Source organism: Bos javanicus, chromosome 16 (genome assembly GCF_032452875.1).
Source record: "Bos javanicus breed banteng chromosome 16, ARS-OSU_banteng_1.0, whole genome shotgun sequence".
Taxonomy (NCBI): domain Eukaryota; kingdom Metazoa; phylum Chordata; class Mammalia; order Artiodactyla; family Bovidae; genus Bos; species Bos javanicus.
The window spans coordinates 70,819,617-70,826,471 of NC_083883.1; positions in this window are offsets into that span (position 1 = coordinate 70,819,617).

Sequence of the window (6,855 nt, forward strand, 5' to 3'; positions counted from 1 at the left end):
TTGGTTGGATCTCCTCACAGTCCAAGGGACTCTCAAGAGTCTTCTCCAACACCACAGTTCAACAGCATCAATTCTTCAGCACTCAGGTTTCTTACAGTCCAACTTTCACATCCATACATGACCACTGGAAAAACCATAGCCTTGACTAGATGGACCTTTGTTGGCAGAGTAATGTCTCTGCTTTTCAATATGCTATCTAGGTTGGTCATAACTTTCCTTCCAAGGAGTAAGTGTCTTTTAATTTCATGGCTGCAATCACCATCTGCAGTGATTTTTATTACTTGGCCATAAAAAGGAACACATCTGACTCAGTTCTAATAAGGTGATGAACCTAGAGCCTGCTATAGAGTGAAGTAAGTCAGAAAGAGAAAAACAAATATCATATATTAATGTATATATATGCAGATGACACCACCCTTATGGCAGAAAGTGAAGAGAAACTAAAAAGCCTCTTGATGAAAGTGAAAGTGGAGAGTGAAAAAGTTGGCTTAAAGCTCAACATTCAGAAAACTAAGATCATGGCATCCGGTCCCATCACTTCATGGCAAATAGATGGGGAAACAGTGGAAACAGTGTCAGACTTTATTTTTCTGGGCTCCAAAATCACTGCAGATGGTGACTGCAGCCATGAAATTAAAAGACACTTACTCCTTGGAAGAAAAGTAATGACCAACCTAGATAGCATATTCAAAAGTAGAGACGTTACTTTGCCAACAAAGGTCTGTCTAGTCAAGGCTATGGTTTTTCCTATGGTCATATATGGATGTGAGAGTTGGACTGTGAAGAAGGCTGAGTGCAGAAGAATTGATGCTTTTGAATCATGGTGTTGGAGAAGACTCTTGAGAGTCCCTTGGACTGCAAGGAGATCCAACAAATCCATTTTGAAGGAGATCAGCCCTGGGATTTCTTTGGAAGGAATGACGCTAAAGCTGAAACTCCAGTACTTTGGCCACCTCATGAGATGAGTTGACTCGTTGGAAAAGACTCTGGTGCTGGGAGGGATTGGGAACAGGAGGATAAGGGGACGACAGAGGATGAGATGGCTGGATGGCATCACTGACTCTATGGACGTGAGTCTGAGTAAACTCCGGGAGTTGGTGATGGACAGGGAGGCCTGGCGTGCTGCGATTCATGGGGTCACAAAGAGTCGGACACGACTGAGCGACTGAACTGAACTGAACTGAATGCATTAATATATATGGAATGTAGAAAAATGATACTGTTGAACCTATTTGCAGAGCAGCAGTGGAGATGTAGACATAGAGAACAGACTGTGGACATGGAGTGAGAGGTAGGGGAAGGAGAGGATGGGATGAATTGAGAGAGCAGCATTGAAACATATACATGACGTTATGTAAAACTAGATAGCCAATGGAAGTTTGCAATATGACTCAGGGAGCTCAAATCAGGTGCTCTGGGACAACCTAGAGAGGTGGGATGGGGTGGGAGGTGGGAGGGAGTTTTAAGAGGGAGAGGACATACGTATACCTATGGCTGAATCATGTTGATATATGGCAGAAACCAACACAATGTTGTAAAGCAATTATCCTCCAATTAAAAATAAATAAATTTAAATTTTAAAAAAAGAATAGAACTCAGCAGAAACCCTATCTGGGTTCCATCAACAACAAAAGCAATCTACACTATATTTATCTCCACTCAGTTCAGTTCAGTTCAGTCGCTCAGTCGTGTCCAACTCTTTGCGACCCCATGAATCGCAGCATGCCAGGCCTCCCTGTCCATCACCAACTCCCGGAGTTCACTCAGACTCACGTCCATAGAGTCAGTGATGCCATCCAGCCATCTCATCCTCTGTCGTCCCCTTCTCCTCCTGCCCCCAATCCCTCCCAGCATCAGAGTCTTTTCCAATGAGTCAACTCTTTGCATGAGGTAGCCAAAGTACTGGAGTTTCAGCTTTAGCATCATTCCTTCCAAAGAAATCCCAGAGCTGATCTCCTTCAGAATGGACTGGTTGGATCTCCTTGCAGTCCAAGGGACTCTCAAGAGTCTTCTCCAACACCACAGTTCAAAAGCATCAATTCTTCAGCGCTCAGCTTTCTTCACATTGAATGAGCTTAAATAACAAAGATAAAAGTATGCCATTAAATGAGCTTAAATAACAAAGATAAAAGTACGCCTAACTTTGGGGTAAAAGAAGTCAGGCAGTTGAGAACACTGCAGGGTTTGTTGTAGGTATTCAGGATCTGGTAACTGGCGCTAGGAAGTACCATGGAAACTTGTTTATGGACAGATGCAGACAGATCAGGTAACGGACGGGGCTTAGGATCTGACAGAGCACATAATTGAAGGGTGCTGAGCATTATACCCAGAGGCTTAATAATGCTGTTCCTGTCACCTCGGCAATTAGCCCTCCAGTAAATGAATTAGCACCCTACTGTAAGCAGGGACTCAAGAAGTCCTTGGGTAACAGGCAATTTAAGATACTAGAAGCAGAGTTGTGAGAATCAATCTGCCCTAATGGGAAAGAGATCAGATATTTAGCTACTGGATGAAAGTATAAAACAACAAACTTACTGGTATTCTTCTGCCACCAATGAAAAAACATTTCAGAACACATGCTTCAATAAAATACATCCATGAAGATAATAAAAGAACTTAAAATGGCTGTAGGAAGCATGGAACATTAGCATTAAAACTGGTTATCCAAGAGATAAAAATGGTTTTAGCATGCTAGCAGTAAAGTTTGTAGTCTCCAGGTGCTGTTGCAGGGGAGAAATTTTAAAATTCATTAACCAACATCCTACCTACCATCTAATACCTAAGGATTGATATTTATTGGTTTGATAACCATAAATACTGATCCCAGGCATTGTCATTTGACTTTGTTAACTGACCCCAAGTCCCTGCTAAGAAATTAAAGTTGTGTTTAGTGTTTTGTGTTCCCTGGTGATTCAGATGGTAAATAATCTGCCTGCAATACAGGAGAGCTGGGTTCGATCCCTGGGTTGGGAGGATCCTCTGGAAAAGGAAATGGCTACTCACTCCAGAATTCCTGCCTGGAGAATTCCATGGATAGTGGAGCCTGGCCGGCTACAGTCCATGGTTTCAAAAAGAGCTGGACATGATTGAGTAAGAAATACTCTCACTTGGTCTAAAGACCTCACATTTGTACAACAGATATTTCCCAGGCAAGACTGGAGTAAATCAGATCACATACAACAGCAGGCTGCTAGCTAAGAATCTAGTAGGTCTTTTCATTATGGAAAGGTTATTTTGAAAAGTAAGTAACTGATACCTAATTTATCTAATGTTTAAGAGTGATCTTGTGCTTATTGTGTTTTCTGAAAGCTGAGTTTGCTAGCCTTTATTTGTTCTAATTCCTAAAAAAAAAAAAAATTGCTTTTCCTAAAAGATAAAACAATAACCAACCTCCAAGGAAAAGTACAGTCAAACCCTTGACTCACTATCTTTTCTTTTTTTTTTTTTTCTTCCAATTTTATTTTATTTTTAAACTTTACATAATTGTATTAGTTTTGCCAAATATCAAAATGAATCCGCCACAGGTATACATGTGTTCCCCATCCCGAACCCTCCTCCCTCCTCCCTCCCCATACCATCCCTCTGGGCCGTCCCAGTGCACCAGCCCCAAGCAGCTAGCATCATGCATCGAACCTGGACTGGCAACTCGTTTCCTACATGATATTTTACATGTTTCATTGCCATTCTCCCACATCTTCCCACCCTCTCCCTCTCCCACAGAGTCCATAAGACTGTTCTATACATCAGTGTCTCTTTTGCTGTCTCGTACACCGGGTTATTGTTACCATCTTTCTAAATTCCATATATATGCGTTAGTATACTGTATTTATGTTTTTCCTTCTGGCTTACTTCACTCTGTATAATAGGCTCCAGTTTCATCCACCTCATTAGAACCGATTCAAATGTATTCTTTTTAATGGCTGAGTAATACTCCATTGTGTATATGTACCACAGCTTTCTTTATCCATTCATCTGCTGATGGACATCTAGGTTGCTTCCACGTCTTGGCTATTATAAACAGTGCTGCGATGAACATTGGGGTACACATGTCTCTTTCCCTTCTGGTTTCCTCAGTGTGTATGCCCAGCAGTGGGATTGCTGGATCATAAGGCAGTTCTATTTCCAGTTTTTTAAGGAATCTCCACACTGTTCTCCATAGTGGCTGTACTAGTTTGCATTCCCACCAACAGTGTAAGAGGGTTCCCTTTTCTCCACACCCTCTCCAGCATTTATTATTTGTAGACTTTTGGATCGCAGCCATTCTGACTGGTGTGAAATGGTACCTCATAGTGGTTTTGATTTGCATTTCTCTGATAATGAGTGATGTTGAGCATCTTTTCATGTGTTTGTTAGCCATCTGTATGTCTTTTTTGGAGAAATGTCTATTTAGTTCTTTGGCCCATTTTTTGATTGGGTCGTTTATTTTTCTGGAGTTGAGCTGTAGGAGTTGCTTGTATATTTTTGAGATTAGTTGTTTGTCGGTTGCTTCATTTGCTATTATTTTCTCCCATTCTGAAGGCTGTCTTTTCACCTTGCTAATAGTTTCCTTTGATGTGCAGAAGCTTTTAAGTTTAATTAGGTCCCATTTGTTTATTTTTGCTTTTATTTCCAATATTCTGGGAGGTGGGTCATAGAGGATCCTGCTGTGATGTATGTCGGAGAGTGTTTTGCCTATGTTCTCCTCTAGGAGTTTTATAGTTTCTGGTCTTACGTTTAGATCTTTAATCCATTTTGAGTTTATTTTTGTGTATGGTGTTAGAAAGTGGTCCAGTTTCATTCTTTTACAAGTGGTTGACCAGATTTCCCAGCACCACTTGTTAAAGAGATTGTCTTTAATCTCCTTCCTTGCTCTAAGTCTTAGGCAGATTTTTAGCCATGTGATTTTAGGGCAATGATATATACAGGTTTGCTCAGGACAGTGTTGGTTTACACCTGATGCACTGGCATAATTGCAACTCACTCTCAAAATGTCCCGAGTTGCATGATAAATTATGTGGTTACCCTATGTATTACAGATTCTAAGGAACTAGGAGTCTACTGCATTTTGAAATCAGTTAAGAAGGCAACACACACAGTAAAGGAAACCATAAACAAAACAAGAAGACAATCACAGAATAGGAGAAAATATTTGCAAACAATGCAACTGACAAGGGATTAATCCCCAAAATATACAAACAGCTCATGCAGCTCAATATCAAAAATTAAACAACCTAAACAAAAATGGGCAGAAGATCTAGGTAGACATTTCTCCAAGGAAGACATCCAGATGGCCAGCAGGCACATGAAAAAGATGCTCAACATCACTAATTATTGTGGTTGTTGTTCAGTCTCTAAGTCGTCCTCTTTGTGACCCCATGAACTGCAGCATGCCAGACTTCCCTGTCCTTCACTGTCTCCCAGAATTTGTTCAAACTCGTGTCCATTGAGTCAGTGATGCCATCCAACCATCTCATCCTCTGTAGCCCCCTTCTCCTCCTGCCCTCAGACTTTCCCAGCATCAGAGTCTTTTCCGATGAGTCAGCTCTTCACATCTGGTCAGGTGGCCAAAGTACTGGAGCTTCAGAGAAATGCAAATCAAAACTACAATGAGTTATCATCTCACTTCAGTGAGAATGGCCATCAACAAAAAGTCTACAAACAGTAAATGCTGAAGAGAGTGAAGAAAAGGGAACCCTCCTATACTGTTGGTGAGAATGTAAACTTTTACAGCCACTATAGAGAACAGTACGGAGGCTCATTAAAAATCTAAAAACAGAACTACCATATGATCCAGCAATCCCAATCCTAGCCAATAGGTGGATAAAGATATAATTTGAAAAGATACGGGCACCCCAATATTCACTGCAGCACTATTTGCAATAGCCAAACATGGAAGTAACCTAAATGTTCATCAACAAATGACTGGATAAAGAAGATGTGGTACATATATACAAAGGAATAGTACTCAGCCGTGAAAAAGAATGAAATAATGCCATTTGCAGCAAATGGGTGGACCTAGAGATTATTATAGTGAGTGAAGTAAGCCAGACAGAGAGGACAGATATCATACGACATCACTTATATGCGGCATCTAAAAAATGATACAAATGAACTTCTACAAAACAGAAACAGACTCACAGACTTAGAAAACAAACTTACGGTTACCAAAGAGAAAAGGCAGGAGGAGGGATAAATTAGGAGGTCTGTATTAATATATAAACACTATTTCTGCTTTATTGACTATGCAAAAGCCTTTTACTGTGTGGATCACAATCAACTGTGGAAAATTTTGAAAGAGATGGGAATACCAGACCACCTGACCTGCCTCTTAAGAAACCTATATGCAGGTCAGGAAGCAACAGTTAGAACTGGACATGGAACAACAGACTGGTTCCAAATAGGAAAAGGAGTACGTCAAGGCTGTATATTGTCACCCTGTTTATTTAACTTCAGTGCACAGTACATCATGAGAAATGCTGGACTGGAAGAAGCACAAGCTGGAATCAAGATTGCTGGGAGAAATATCAATAACCTCAGATATGCAGATGACACCACCCTTATGGAAGAAAGTGAAGAGGAACTAAAAAGTCTCTTGATGAAGGTGAAAGTAGAGAGTGAAAAAGTTGGCTTAAAGCTCAACATTCAGAAAACTAAGATCATGGCATCTGGGCCCGTCACTTCATGGGAAATAGATAGGGAAACAGTGGAAACTGTGTCAGACCTTATTTTGGGGGGCTCCAAAATCACTGCAAATGGTGATTGCAGCCATGAAATTAAAAGACGCTTACTCCTTGGAAGAAAAGTTATGACCAACCTAGATAGCATATTCAAAAGCAGAGACATTACTTTGCCAACAAAGGTCCGTCTAGTCAAGGC